Consider the following 16,818-nt stretch of genomic DNA (forward strand, 5'->3'; position numbering starts at 1 on the left):
GAGCAGTGCAGGGAATCTGAGTCCTTATCTGCTGAGTGACGATCAGGCCCGCTTTATCTTCCTCTCCTGCAGTAACCGAGGAGTTATTGCAATACTCTAGAAGACCTTTAACTAGTCCAAAGTCCCCCAAAAAACCATACCTGTGTGATATTTTGGACCAGTTGTGCCTGGCATCCCCAGCCAGGAGGGGATGGAGGAAGCCTGTAGGTTTGTGGGCAAATGTCGGGGCTGTGAAATGCCATCGATGGCCCCTCCACTGCCCCCCCACCCCCCACAAGTGTGCAGTCCATCTCACTTTGAGGTGAAAGATGTGAAAGCGTTAGTTGCTCAGTCATGTTTGACTCTTTGTGATCCCATGGACTGCAGCCCGCCAGGCTCCTCTGTCCATGGGATTCTCCAGGCAAGAATACTGGAGTGGGTTGCCATTTTCTTCTCCAGTAGTTTAGCCTAAGACATAGTATTTTGAGGATAGCTCCTCTGTATAAACTTGGCTGGGGTTATGGACTTTAAGGATCTTTACTTATTTCCTAAATTCTCTTTAATATGCCAATATGTGCTTTATAATAGAAAATCGCAAAGGACATAAACTCACATAATGAGCTTGTCAGGGCATTGAATGTCCATGTCCCCCACGAAATATCACCATGACACATTGCCGAGTTCCTGTGGTGTGGTTGCTTCCCTTAGTACACAAGACAGACAAGAAGTCATCTCTAGCAAAGTCTGCCTGGTATATCTGTATCAAGTGCATCTTCCAACACCTCCTGCAGCTAAGTCACTTCAGTCGTGTCCAGCTCTGTGTGACCCCATAGATGGCAGCCCACCAGGCTCCCCCGTCCCTGGGATTCTCCAGGCAAGAACACTGGAGTGGGTTGCCATTTCCTTCTCCAATGCATGAAAGTGAAAAGTGAAAGGGAACTCGCTCAGTCATGTCTGACTCTTAGCGACCCCATGGTCTGCAGCCTACCAGGCTCCTCCGTCCATGGGATTTTCCAGGCAAGAGTACTGGAGTGGGGCGCCATCGCCTTCTCCTCCAACACCTCCTACATAGCCTCTTAAAAAAACAATTTATTGAAGGATAGTTGCTTTACAATATTGTGCTGGTTTCTGCCAGACATCAACATGAATCGGCCGCAGGTAGACACATGTCCCCTCCCTCTGAACCTGCCTCCCATGCTGCACCCCACTCCACCCCTCTAGGCTGTCCCAGAGCACTGGGTTGGGCTCCCTGTGTCATGCAGCACGTTCTCCCTGGCTCTCTACTTTACAGTTGGTGATGCGTATGTTTCCATGCTACTCTCTCAATTCATCCCACTCTCTCCTTCCTCCGCTATGTCCACAAATCTGTGCTCCATCTCCCCGTCTCCTTTGCTACCCTTCATATAGGTTCATCAATGTCCATAGACAGATAAATGGATGCAGAAATTGTGGTACAAATATACAATGGAATAGTATTCAGTTATAAAAAAGAACACATTTGAGTCAGTCCTAATGAGGTGGGTAAACCTAGAGCCCATTTTATACAGTGAAGTAAGTCAGAAAGAGAAAGACAAAAACTGTATATTAAGCATATATATGTAGAATCTACACAGGTTCTTTTATCTTGATACTCTGTAAAACAGTGTAATTAGGGAAGAACTGCACTGAATCCCATGAGCAAACCATGTTGCTGAGTAAGTAACAGAGTAGTAATTACACAGGATGAGCTAGGGGTCCTACAGGGGCCTAAGACCCGTGTGGCCAACCCCTGATCTGATGTCTTCAGTATCCTGATGGAGCCTCTCCCCAGAAAAAGTGCTTTCCTGGATCTGGGTTAGCCTCTGTGCTGTGTGCTTAGTCGCTCAGTCGTTTTAGATTTTAGATTCCTAAACATTCCTAGAATGTCGACATTTAGGAATCAGCAAACTAAAATGAACTGGAATGGGTGAATTTACCTCAGATGACCATTATATCTACTACTGCGGGAAGGAATCCCTCAGAAGAAATGGAGTAGCCATCATGGTCAACAAAAGAGTCCAAAATGCAGTACTTGGATGCAATCTCAAAAACGACAGAATGATCTCCATTCGTTTCCAAGGCAAACCATTCAATATCACAGTAATCCAAGTCTATGCCCCAACCAGTAACACTGAAGAAGCTGAAGTTGAACGGTTCTATGAAGACCTACAAGACCTTTTAGAACTAACACCCAAAAAAGATGTCCTTTTCATTCTAGGGGACTGGAATGCAAAAGTAGGAAGTCAAGAAACACCTGGAGTAACAGGCAAATTTGGCCTTGGAATACGGAATGAAGCAGGGGAAAGACTAATAGAGTTTTGCCAAGAAAATACACTGGTCATAGCAAACACCCTCTTCCAACAACACAAGAGAAGACTCTACACATGGACATCACCAGATGGTCAACACCGAAATCAGATTGATTATATTCTTTGCAGCCAAAGATGGAGAAGCTCTATACAGTCAGCAAAAACAAGACCAGGAGCTGACTGTGGCTCAGATCATGAACTCCTTATTACCAAATTCAGACTTAAATTGAAGAAAGTAGGGAAAACCACTAGACCATTCAGGTATGACCTAAATCAAATCCTTTATGATTATACAGTGGAAGTGAGAAATAGATTCAAGGGCCTAGATCTGTTAGATACAGTGCCTGATGAACTATGGAATGAGGTTCATGACATTGTACAGGAGACAGGGATCAAGACCATCCAATGGAAAAGAAAAGCAAAAAAGCAAGATGGCTGTCTGGGGAGGCCTTACAAATAGCTGTGAAAAGAAGAGAAGCCAAAAGCAAAGGAGAAAAGGAAAGATATAAGCATCTGAATGCAGAGTTCCAAAGAATAGCAAGAAGAGATAAGAAAGCCTTCTTCAGCGATCAATGCAAAGAAATAGAGGAAAACAACAGAATGGGAAAGACTAGAGATCTCTTCAAGAAAATTAGAGATACCAAGGGAACATTTCATGCAAAGATGTACTCGATAAAGGACAAAAAAGGTATGGACCTAACAGAAGCAGAAGATATTAAGAAGAGATGGCAAGAATACACAGAAGAACTGTACAAAAAAGATCTTCATGTCCCAGATAATCACGATGGTGTGATCACTGACCTAGAGCCAGACATCCTGGAATGTGAAGTCAAGTGGGCCTTAGAAAGCATCACTACGAACAAAGCTAGTGGAGGTGATGGAATTCCAGTTGAGCTATTTCAAATCCTGAAAGATGATGCTGTGAAAGTGCTGCACTCAATATGCCAGCAAATTTGGAAAACTCAGCAGTGGCCACGGGACTGGAAAAGGTCCATTTTTATTCCAATCCCAAAAAAAGACAATGCCAAAGAATGCTCAAACTACTGCACAATTGCAGTCATCTCACATGCTAGTAAAGTAATGCTCAAAACTCTCCAAGCCAGGCTTCAGCAATATGTGAACCCTGAACTTCCTGATGTTCAAGCTGGTTTTAGAAAAGGCAGAGGAACCAGAGATCAAATTGCCAACATCCGCTGGATCATGGAAAAAGCAAGAGAGTTCCAGAAAAACATCTATTTCTTCTTTATTGACTATGCCAAAGCCTTTGACTGTGTGGATCACAATAAATTGTGGGAAATTCTGAAAGAGATGGGAATACCAGACCACCTGACCTGCCTCTTGAGAAATCTGTATGCAGGTCAGGGAGCAACAGTTAGAACTGGACATGGAACAACAGACTGGATCCAAATAGGAAAAGGAGTATGTCAAGGTTGTATATTGTCACCCTGCTTATTTAACTTATATGCAGGGTACATCATGAGAAATGCTGGACTGGAAGAAACACAAGCTGGAACCAAGATTGCCGGGAGAAATATCAATAACCTCAGATATGCAGATGACACCACCCTTATGGCAGAAAGTGAAGAGGAACTATAAAGCCTCTTGATGAAAGTGAGGGCAGAGAGTGAAAAAGTTGGCTTAAAGCTCAACATTCAGAAAATGAAGATCATGGCATCCGGTCCCATCACTTCATGGGAAATAGATGGGGAAACAGTGTCAGACTTTAGTTTTTTGGGCTCCAAAATCACTGCAGATGGTGACTGCAGCCATGAAATTAAAAGATTCTTACTCCTTGGAAGGAAAGTTATGTCCAACCTAGATAGCATATTTAAAAGCAGAGACATTACTTTGGCAACAAATGTCCAGCTAGTCAAGGCTATGGTTTTTCCTGTGGTCACCTATGGATGTGAGAGTTGGACTGTGAAGAAGGCTGAGCGCCGAAGAATTGATTCGTCTGAACTGTGGTGTTGGAGAAGACTCTTGAGAGTCCCTTGGACTGCAAGGAGATCCAACCAGTCCATTCTGAAGGAGATCAGTCCTGGGATCTCTTTGGAGGGAATGATGCTAATGCTGAAACTCCAGTACTTTGTCCACCTCATGGGAAGTGTTGACTCATTGGAAAAGACTCTGATGCTGGGAGGGATTGGGGGCAGGAGGAGAAGGGGACGACAGAGGATGAGATGGCTTGATGGCATCACTGACTCGATGGACGTGAGTCTGAGTGAACTCCGGGAGTTGGTGATGGACAGGGAGGCCTGGCATAATGCGATTCATGGGTTGGCAAAGAATCGGACACTACTGAGTGACTGAACTGAACTGAAACATTTGGTGATTGTCATCATGAAGTCGGTGCTGTGCTGTGCTCAGTCGTGTCTGATTCTTTGTGACCCCCTGGACTCTAGCCCACCAGGCTCCTCTGTCCATGGAATTCTCCAGGCAAGAATACTGGAATGGGCTGCCATGCTCCCCTCCAGGGGATCTTCCCAACCCAGGGATTGAACCCAGGTCTCCCTCATTGCAGGTGGATTCTTTACCAGCTGAGCTGCCAGGGAAGCCCCTAGACTATCAGTCTGCTTACTTCCAAGAGTCTAAGAAGCTGAGAGCAGGTGTTTCGAGCTGAACTGTATCTCTCCAAAATCTGTATGTTGGAGCCCTGACACCCAGCACCTGAGAATATGACTGTGTGTGGACAGAGGGGTCTTAAAGAGGTGGCTTAGGACCTCTAAATAGGTTATATGGGTGGTCTTTAAATCTATATGACTGGTCTCCTTACAAAAAGAGAAGTCCAGGACCCAGAGAGGCACAAAGAGATGGCCATGTGATGACCCAGGGAGAAGACAGTCGTCTTCAAGCCAAGATGAAATCTCAGAGGAAATCAACCCTGCAAACACCTTGATCTCAGAGTATCAGCTTCCAGAGTTGTGAGAAAATAAATGTCTGTGGTTTAATCCACCCTGACTGTGGTAGTTTGTTCTGATGGAGCCCACGAGTGCAGCAGAGAAGGCAGGAGCAAGACTGCTTTGCTAAAAAGGAACACTGGAGACATGCATAAGAAACTAAAGACGGCTGGGGAAGGGACTGCTGGGAATGGATCAGCGGCTCCAGGCATCAGAGGGTAAGGTTCTGAACCAGGGGATGTGTTACATATTTAATAGACAGCAGAAGGAACTCCAATACTTTGGCCTCCTGATGCAAAGAACTGACTCATTGGAAAAGACCCTGATGCTAGGAAAGGGTGAAGGCGGGAGGAGAAGGGGACGACAGAGGATGAGATGGTTGGATGGCATTTCACTGACTCAACGGACATGAATTTGAGCAAGCTCCAGGAGTTTGTGATGGACAGGAAAGCCTGGCGTGCTGCAGTTCATGGGGTTGCAAAGAGTCGGACACGACTGAGTGACTGAACTGAAAAGGAACACTTGTGACAAATGGCTGCACTGTTACTGTTTTACTATCTGACTTCATCATCCTCAGCCTATTAATACAAAGAAAGCCCCCACCTCTCTGCTGCTGTCCATGACATTCATGAAAAACTCTTCCTCCTACCCCTCGAGCTGCCCTGTTACTAAATTCGTGATTCATTTCAGACCTAGAGCACATCACAGTTATGATCGTCATTTACCATGACATAACCCCAAGTTACCCCTAAGTGATTCCTTTCTGGTATTTGTTGAAAAAAAATTTAAAAAAAGGTGAATTGCGTTATCTTCAATTCTTCCTCAAACTTCCCACCAGTTAACTTTCCAAATTCTCCTTTCATCCTTTGTTCCACGATTTTCCAGTTCCTACAGAATAGAAGCCTGACGTTTCAGGGCTGTACTTAAGGCTCTCTGCTATGGTTTACGACAAACGCACACCTCTGCGGGTCCTGCCTCATGGAGTGACTTGAAGGGTCTCCCATCCTGCCTGATACACACACACACACACACACACACACACACTCAGCACACCTGGCCCTGCGTCTCACAAAGTCCCTGGACAAGATCAGCACTGCTGCTCCTGATGCGCGGGAACTGCCCACTCTGGTCTGGTGCAGACTGTGAGTGCAGTTGTATTAGCTGAGTGCCCATCGTGGTCTTGTCACCAGCAAAGCCTTGCCAGGAATGCCATCACAGCGCCAGCTGTCAGACAGGGAGACGAGCTGGGCCCAAACCCCGCGGCTCCAAGCCGAGCCCAGGAGCCTGCCTTAGAGAGCGATGTGTGGAGACAGGGGGCTTCGTCGACCAGGATCGGGGTGCATCCTTGGTGAGGGTGGTCATCAAAGGGAGGAGAGACTGAGTCTGGATTAATGGACCTAGAGCATCTGGGGTGAAGGGAGTGATGGCCTTTCTCTATGGCCTCTCTGGCCTCATCCGAACCTCAGCATTAGTTCCGGATGCCTCACTGGGAGGGTGTTTAACAAGCAGAGCACAGTCGGAAAACCACAGCCAGAGCGCGTGGCGGGAGAGAGCCTGGGAGAGGGCGGGTGGAAGCAGGGACAGCCGTCCACCTGCTCACAGAGGCTTAGAGTGAAGTGTTGCTTTTGCCTATTTGGAAGGTCGTGTGCAGAACCAGCTCTGTGCTGTGCTCTGGATGGGCCTGGTAGGTCCACCAAGTTCAAGTCCTGATGGCAACTCATGTCTCAGTGTGACAACAGGGAAGCTGTCCAAAGATGGGACAAGTCACAGTGCTGAGACACTCCCTGGAGGCTTCCGAGTGTTGCTGCCTGACCAACTGGCAGGGGTGAGGCGGGGGTAGTTCTCCGATGGGGCTTGGAAAGCCATTTGAGTCACCATACCCAGGGGGCACTTCCCCGGTGGCTCAGCTGGGAAAGAATCCGCCTGCCATCCCTGGGTTGAGAAGATCCCCTGGAAAAGAGAAAGGCTACCCACTCCAGTATTCTGGCCTGGAGAATCCCATGAACTCTATCATCCATGAGGTCACAAAGAGTCAGACGCGACCGAGTGACTTTCACTTCAGACCCAGGTAGTGCTAGTGGTAAATGACCCACCTGCCAATGCAGGAGACATAAGAGAGGCAAGAGACGCAGGTCCCTGGGTCAGTGAGATGCCCTGGAGGAGGAAATGGCAACCCACTTCCGTATTCTTGCCTGGAGAATCCCATGGACAGAGGAGCCTGGTGGGCTACAGTCCACGGGGTCACAGAGAGTTGGACACGACTGAAGGACTGAGCATGCATGCACCTAAACCTCACCAGATGGAGATCTGCCTGCATGAGATTCTTTACTTCTGTAAGCCCCTTGGCATTTGGGGTGCACACCTGGCTCCCCGCCCAGCTCTGCAGCCTCCCTCCTCCTTCTGAAATCTTTCCAGACTCTGCAAAAATCCTGCCACCATCCAGAAAAGGGCAAGTCACACACTGTTGCTAGAGAGTCCTAATCCATGCTGCAGACCAGCTCTGTCAGGTAGGTCTACCTTCCAAGGTGACTACTAACACTTAAACTCCTTTCCTCTCCTGGGCCCATGGTCCAAGACTCCCTCACACACCCAGAGACACTGCCAAGGTTCTAGCTGGTCTTCCATCCCCTCGTCCCCTCCTTCTGGCCCAGGCTTCATGCAGCAGCCAACAGACCTTCTCTAACATAAGTGAGATCACGCCATTCCAGTTTAAGGGCTCCCCAGCGGACCCTGGGACTTCCCAGGTGACACTGGATTCCCTGGTGGCTCAGACGGTAAAGAGTCTGCTTGCAATTCGGGAGACACAGCTTCGACTCCTGGGTCAGGAAGATCCCCTGGAGAAGGAAATGGCAGCCCACTCCAGTATTCTTGCCTGGAGAATCCCATGGGTGGAGGAGCCTGGTAGGCTATGGTCCATGGGGTCGCAAAAAGTCGGACACAACTGAGGGACTTCACTTTCCTTCTTTCTCTTCAGGTGACACTACTGGTGAGGAACCCACCTGCCCGTTCAGGGGCATAAGAGACACGGGCTCAGTCCCTGTGTCGGGAAGATCCCCTGAAGGAGGGCAGGGCAACACACTCCAGTATTCTTGCCTGGGGAATCCCCTGGACGGAGGAGCCTGGCGGGCTACAGTCCATGGGGTTGAAAAGAGTCAGGCATGACTGAAGTGACTTAGCATGCAGACACAACCCAGATGAAGCTGCTTCCACGCTTCCCGTTGGCTTTAGGATAAACCAGACTATCTCTGCTGTCCCCAGGGCCCAAGTTGTGCTCACACTCGTCTCTTCCACACTGTCCTGGGCCGCCTTCCACCCCATGCCTGCTCCTCAGCCCCACTGACTCCTCTCGGGCCCTTGGATGAGCCAAGTTCTTCCCTACTCAGACCTGGACCCGCCACTGACTCTGATGGACGTGCCTGCCTCCCCCAGGCTTGGTTGGTTCCTTCTCTGTGGTCAGCTCTGCTTTCAGGTCCCCAGCTCAGACGGGCTCCCCTTGGCCTCTGCAAGGGCAGCACCTCCATCCTTGTCCTGCCCTGCAGCCGCTGGACCTTCCCACCACTCACTGCTCAGGGCTCATGCTTACTTTGACTACTGGCTTCCTTTCTTGGGGTTGTTTCTGTCCATAAGCATAGAAACTAATTCCGTGGTGCTCGTGGGTCACCTGTCCACGTATGCCAGACCATCCCTGACCACCACCCACCAAGTCACATTCCTGACCCTACTTGCTTGTTGGTTGGTCAATTTTTTGCTGTTTCTGTTTTCATAACACTTGACTCTGATGGACACAATTTTATTGACTTAATGCGTCCCATTTTGCTCCCCACCTGCAGAAAAGCATAAGCTCTATTAGGGCAAGAGTTCTATGGTCTCAAACCTATGACAGTCCTGGGCACACCTAAGGTGCCTAATAAGTGCTTACTGGCCATGTGTTCTGTGAACAAATGTGTTATTGAATTTTCTCTAGTGCTTAGCAGTGTGTCCCATGTATAATCAAAGCTATGGTTTTTCCGCAGTCATGTACGGATGTGAGAGTTGGACCATAAAGAAGGCTGAGCACCAAAGAATTGATGCTTTTGAACTGTGGTCCTGGAAAAGACTCTAGAGAGTCCCTTGGACTGCAAGGAGATCCAACCAGTCCATCCTAAAGGAAATCAGTCCTGAATATTCATTGGAAGGACTGATGCTAAAGCTGAAGCTCCAATACTTTGGCCATCTGATGCGAAGAACTGACTCATTTGGAAAGACCCTGATGCTGGGAAAGATTGAGGGCAGGAGGAGAAGGGGACAACAGAGGATGAGATGGTTGGATGGCATCACCAAGTCATTGATGCTTTTGAACTGAGTTTGAGCAAGCTCTGGGAGAAGATGAAGGACAGGGAAGCCTGGTGTGCTGCAGTCCATGGGGTTGCAAAGAGTTGGACACGACTGAGCAATTGAAAAACAACCTATGTATAAGACGTACCCAGAAAGCTATTTAGCAAATGTGGAAATAGTCAGCAAAATGCCTTCTTGGCCACCAGTAGGATCTAGGTGTTTTTACGGAAGAGACTGAAGACCAGGAGTTAGACGACCCTGCATTGATGTTCTAACCGTGTTTTTCACTCTGTGGGATGCTGGAAAAGCCACATGACATCATTACAGTGCAGGGTCTCACCTTCAAAATGGGACAATGGCATCCTGCTGTCACGTAACCGCCGAGATGATCAAGAAGAACAGGACATACAGGTCCCTGGACTCTCTTGGTGAGAGAAGTCTCCATCTGGCCCTGGGGTCGCTGCCCACTTGGGATCCTTAAGACCTCACCCAGGACACTGGTGTCAGTGCTTTTCTTTGTCAGGGAAAGGAAAAAAGAGTCACAGTGAGAAAGATGCATTTTACAGCAGAAATTAAACAAACATTGCAAAAAGAAGTGCATTTATAGTGTTATGTCACTAGACTCCCTATATTTTATGGGAGATGTATATAGTATATTCTATATTCTGGTGTTATCTGAGACTGGTTTTATCTCCTTGCAGTCTAAGTTACTCTAAAGAGTCTTCTCCAGCACCACAGTTCAAAAGCATCAGTGGAACTGTAGAAAAACAAAAACACAAAAATAGAAAATGAAAGATGTATCTAAAGAGACCTCCTGGAGCCTGCCAAAAAGTCTACTGTACTTTCAACCAAAAGACACTGACATGCAATTCATGGCTTGTTTAGAAAGCGCTGTGATGACATTTCCTGGCAGCACAGGAGCGTCTCAGAATTTAGTTTCAGTCTGATAGCAGAGTGTCTCCTGCTCTGCCAGCCCCACACGGTGTGTGAACACGCCATGAATCACTCCTGGATTTTCTCTGGGCCTCTGCCACCGCGCCTTCATTCAGGAGGCTGACCTCCATCCAACATACTTCCCTGGACCTTTTTAAAATCCCATAAAACACGGACCTGGCATTTATGGGAGACAGGACGCCAAATGACATGCTGTTAATTAGTTGCTACCCTCAGACCTTCAAACCCCCGGATGACGGCTTCTGTTGAATGCAGAAAGGATAAACAGAGATATTTCGAGTCGAGATTAGCATAGAGACGTAAATACTATACACAGCACAAAGGAAAAAGAAACTGAAAGATTTGGGGAAAACAAAATGCAGGGAGAAATCACTCATTTCCACTTTAAATGATAAGCTTACATTTAAATGGAGAGAGTGGCATGAACATATACAGGATCACATGTAAAATAGATAGCCAGTGGGAACTTGCTGCATGTTGCTGGGAGCTCAAACCCCATGCTCTGTGGCCACCTGGAGGGGTGGGCTGGAGCGGGAGGTGCGAGGGAGGTTCAAGAGGGAGGGGACATATGCATACCTGTGGCTGATTCATGTTGATGTATTGCAGAAACCAACTCAATGTTGTACAGCAATTATCATTCAACTGAAAATAAATGAATCAAAAAAATAAAAACACATGCACGGTTACGGGGAAGATTTAGCGTGTTAGCCAATTCTTTGCACAAATTGTGATCTTTTGTTTTAGTGAATGTTCTGAAGTTATTTGAGAAAACAAGCATGTATCTCTTTTCTATTTGACAATTATGTGGAATATAGCAGATTATAGTTTAAAAATGTTTGTTTTCTATGTCTGTGGATGTATTTCTGTTTTGTATATAAGTCCATTTGTATCATTTTTTTTGATTGCACGTATAACTGATATTGTATATTTGTCGCTCTCTGTCTGACTTAATTCACTCAGCATGACAATCTCTTGGTCCATCCATATTGCTACAAATGGTATTATTTCATTATTTTTATGGCAGATTAATACTCCATTTCATATATATTCCACATCTTCTTAACCTAATTGTAATAACCTAAGGTTATTTACCTATAACCAATAGGTAAATGAATAAACAAAATTCTCTTAAGTTTTGCTATATCTACATAGAGTGTAGAATTCTTGGGTTTGAATGAGGATAGTAGGAAGCAAGGGAAATTAAAGCACTTAATTGAAAATTTCTATTAAAATAGAAATTATAGAATTTTTAACTATATATTTGTTAACATTTTAGATGAAACTTCATATATATATATGTATATGTGTGCATAAGCATACATACTGCTCACACACCCAATTTATTATGGCCTAAAAGAATTAGGCTTTTTGAAAAAAATGAGTAGTTTTTTTTTTTTTTTAATTTTATTTTATTTTTAAACTTTACATAACTGTATTAGATTTGCCAAATATCAAAATGAATCCGCCACAGGTATACATGTGTTCCCCATCCTGAACCCTCCTCCCTCCTCCCTCCCCATTCCATCCCTCTGGGTCGTCCCAGTGCACCAGCCCCAAGCATGCAGTATCGTGCATCGAACCTGGACTGGCAACTCATTTCATACATGATATTTTACATGTTTCAATGCCATTCTCCCAAATCTTCCCACCCTCTCCCTCTCCCACAGAGTCCATAAGACTGTTCTATACATCAGTGTCTCTTTTGCTGTCTCATACACAGGGTTATTGTTACCATCTTTCTAAATTCCATATATATGCGTTAGTATACTGTATTGGTGTTTTTCTTTCTGGCTTACTTCACTCTGTATAATAGGCTCCAGTTTCATCCACCTCATTAGAACTGATTCAAATGTATTCTTTTTAATGGCTGAATAATACTCCATTGTGTATATGTACCACAGCTTTCTTATCCATTCATCTGCCGATGGACATCTAGGTTGCTTCCATGTCCTGGCTATTATAAACAGTGCTGCGATGAACATTGGGGTACTCGTGTCTCTTTCCCTTCTGGTTTTCTCAGTGTATATGCCCAGCAGTGGGATTGCTGGATCATAAGGCATGTCTATTTCCAGTTTTTTAAGGAATCTCCACACTGTTCTCCATAGTGGCTGTACTAGTTTGCATTCCCACCAACAGTGTAAGAGGGTTCCCTTTTCTCCACACCCTCTCCAGCATTTATTGCTTGTAGACTTTTGGATCGCAGCCATTCTGACTGGTGTGAAATGGTACCTCATAGTGGTTTTGATTTGCATTTCTCTGATAATGAGTGATGTTGAGCATCTTTTCATGTGTTTGTTAGCCATCTGTATGTCTTCTTTGGAGAAATGTCTATGTAGTTCTTTGGCCCATTTTTTGATTGGGTCATTTATTTTTCTGGAGTTGAGCTGTAGGAGTTGCTTGTATATTCTCGAGATTAGTTGTTTGTCAGTTGCTTCATTTGCTATTATCTTCTCCCATTCTGAAGGCTGTCTTTTCACCTTGCTAATAGTTTCCTTTGATGTGCAGAAGCTTTTAAGGTTAATTAGGTCCCATTTGTTTATTTTTGCTTTTATTTCCAATATTCTGGGAGGTGGGTCATAGAGGATCCTGCTGTGATGTATGTCAGAGAGTGTTTTGCCTATGTTCTCCTCTAGGAGTTTTATAGTTTCTGGTCTTACGTTTAGATCTTTAATCCATTTTGAGTTTATTTTTGTGTATGGTGTTAAAAAGTGTTCTAGTTTCATTCTTTTACAAGTGGTTGACCAGAGTTCCCAGCACCACTTGTTAAAGAGATTGTCTTTAATCCATTGTATATTCTTGCCTCCTTTGTCGAAGATAAGGTGTCCATATGTGCGTGGATTTATCTCTGGGCTTTCTATTTTGTTCCATTGATCTATATTTCTGTCTTTGTGCCAGTACCATACTGTCTTGATAACTGTGGCTTTGTAGTAGAGCCTGAAGTCAGGTAGGTTGATTCCTCCAGTTCCATTCTTCTTTCTCAAGATCGCTTTGGCTATTCGAGGTTTTTTGTTTTTCCATACAAATTGTGAAATTATTTGTTCTAGCTCTGTGAAGAATGCTGTTGGTAGCTTGATAAGGATTGCATTGAATCTATAGATTGCTTTGGGTAGTATACTCATTTTCACTACATTGATTCTTCCAATCCATGAACATGGTATATTTCTCCATCTGTTAGTGTCCTCTTTGATTTCTTTCACCAGTGTTTATAAAAATGAGTAGTTTTTTAAAAAATCACATGATTTTCTACCATCACTTTGGCCAATGTGGTGCATTTCAAATTTAAGCAAACCAGGTTTGTTTTGTGTTCACCACTTATTTCAGACAAGTCAAGCCCACAGGTTTAGACGACGCTCACCGTGCAGTGAGAGGGGACTGTGTGTGCTCTTGGCAGTTTAGAAGATAAGTCGCCTCCGTGGGCCCTGGAAGTCCAAAGGGAGAGCGCTGGGCATTTTCACCTGGGCGCGTAGACAGGGACCTGTGGTGTACACAGTGGTTTCCTGTTGCTGCTGTAATAAATTGCCATGAACTTGGTGGCTTGAAAGAACGTGAAGTTCTCTGATGGCTCTGGAGAACGGAAGTCTGAAATCAGAAACAAGGACCAAACTCAGGAGGTCAGCAGGCCTGCGCCCCTGGAGGCTCCGGCAGAGGGTTTGCTCTCTGCCTCCTGTGGCATCCGGTAGCTGTGGCATTTCCAGGTTTGTGGTCACGTGGGTCCACTCTCTGCCTCCTTGGTCACATGGCTTCATGCTATTCAGAGTGCGTGGACCACCCTTCCCTAAAGGTACCTGGGATTGCATTCAGGGCTCACCCAGATCATCTGAGATAATGTCCCCATTCCAAGATCCTTGATCACGTCTGCAAAGATGCACACTGGCCACAGAGGCTAACACGTTTTCTAGAAATCAGGAGATAGATGTTTTTTGGGGGGAGTGAGGAGACGTTCTAAAGTCTACTATGGTTTAATAGTTTTACCTTTAGAGAATCAAAGATGATCAAGATGTCTATTTTAGAACCTAAGGCACACTTTTTAGTATTAGCTTTATCTTGGAACTTGCCCTTGAATGTCTGCTCTCCTCTAACAAGTTCAGGTCAGTTCAGTCACTCAGTCATGTCTGACTCTTTGAGACCCCATGAAATGCAGCTCTCCAGGCCTCCCCGTCCATCACCAACTCCCGGACTTTACCCAAACTCTTGTCCATTGAGTTGGTGATGCCATCCAACCATCTCATCCTCTGTCGTCCCCTTCTCCTCCCACCTTCAATCTTTCCCAGCATCAGGGTCTTTTTCAATGAGTCAGTTCTTCGCATCAGGCAGCCAAAGTATTGGAGTTTCAGCTTCAACATCAGTCTTTCCAATGAACACCCAGGACTGATCTCCTTTAGGATGGACTGGTTGGATCTCCTTGCTGTCCAAGGGACTCTCAAGAGTCTTCTCCAGCACCACAGTTCAGAAGCATCAGTTCATCTAACAAGGGCAGGATCTAAATGCTGTTGTCCCAGTACAGCTGCTGGGCACAGGCAGAAGAGGGCTCAGGGTGAGAACTGCCATCAGTTCTGCTCATGCTGCAACAGGACAGAATTGTTTTATACATCTTCATGCCTTTTATTATTTATTGTTTCCTTGAAGTATAAATTCTTTGGGCTAGATAAATAAGTCAGACTAAGATTCAAGCCTGAGCTGCCCTTTTCCAGTAACCACTTACCCTTTCAAGGCCTGTTTCTGCCTTCCCCAGTGGACATTCAAACCAGCTGAAGAAGATGCTGTGATGGTTGGTTCAGGGTCTCGTCCAAATGTGCCCTCTTTAAGACAAAACCATGAAAACATCTGGAAGAAAAGTTGGCGCTTTTGGCACCGTTTTCGAATACTCTGACTCTGTGATGCCAACCACTGGATTTTTAGGAACTAAAAGCAGATTCAGACGATCACACTGCCTCTCCTCTGAAAGTGTAATTAGTTGGAAGACTGAACATTGCCTTTTCTCAAATTTTGGATGAAAACGATGAAACCACATATTTTGGATAACACAATAATGTGTACCGTTTTCGTATAAGGCTTTCCAGGTGGAACAGTGGTAAAGAACCCGCCTGCCAATGCAGGAGATGCAAGAGACATGGGTTGGATTGCTGGATTGGGAAGATCCCCTGGAGAAGGAAATGGCAACCCACTCCAGTATTCTTGCCTGGAGAGTTCCATGGACAGAGGAGCCTGTCGGGCTATGGCCCAAGGGGTTGCAAAGAGTCAGACATGACTGAACACAGCATAGCACGGGCTCCATGAGGACAACCAGCAAATTTTTAGGAACTGAGAAAGATTCAAAGGAGCACACTGCCTGTCCTCTGAAAGCTGAATTCGTAGGAAGATTCAGCATCTCCTTTTCTCATATTTTGGATAAAACAGTAATGTGTACCTTTCTCATATAGGCCTTTCTTTTTAAATTAATGTTACTGAGAAATGCTTTAAAGGTACACAGCCAACCAAAGAGAGATTCTTTTCTCCTTTAGGAATTGGCAGAATCTTTAAATCCCTTTTGTTTGATATTCCCAGTAAGGAATGCATGGATTCTGTCTTGAGAAAATTAAACATGCACAGTGAGGATGTGAAATGAAATATTTGCTTTGCAAACCATACACAGGGAGAAAGAGTTAACAAACGTCTCCCCTGTCTCTACACTTGGCGTGTATTAAGGGGAAGAGCTAGGAGGCAGAGAGATGAAGAATGAAATAGCTGCTGTTACAACTCAGAAGGCTCTTTGCACAGAGCGGCTTCCATCTCTGGCAAAAGAGGGATTCCTATTGAGCAGCTTTGAATTAAATCCAACCAGCTACTGGCTGAGAAGAAACCCTCCACCTCCCCTGCCCTTGAAAACCTACAACAAGGAAGATCAGAGCACAGACGTCTGCTTGAGACACATTTCCAAATAAAAAGGGTAGGCGAGCAGACTGGGCCTCCTCTTTCCTCCTGTTTGCGAATCACAGCATTCATGCCTTCTCTCTTTGGGAGGGGTAAGTGGGTAGAAAAGAGAGGCCAAGAGCACAAACTAACCTAAAAGAAGACCTCCATGTGGAAAGAGAATTTTTTTTTTTTCAATTAAATTTGACATCATTTCCTTATATGTCCGATTTGTTTGGAGAAGCCAACATTCACATCATAAAAGTAGTGAAATTTCTCTGAGAGTCCCCAAGCCACCATAATGAAGCGTCTTCCATCCAGCGAAGCAGGCATATATCCCGGGGTGGTGTAAAGGGGGAGACACGTTGGTAGCAATCAGAGTATTAGCCGAAGCCTAACTGTGAGGCAGGGCAACAGTCACGGACAGGCCCTGCCTAGTGTGACGCAGGACAGAGATT

This window comes from Bubalus kerabau, chromosome 18 (assembly GCF_029407905.1).
Source record: "Bubalus kerabau isolate K-KA32 ecotype Philippines breed swamp buffalo chromosome 18, PCC_UOA_SB_1v2, whole genome shotgun sequence".
Classification (NCBI taxonomy): Eukaryota; Metazoa; Chordata; class Mammalia; order Artiodactyla; family Bovidae; genus Bubalus; species Bubalus kerabau.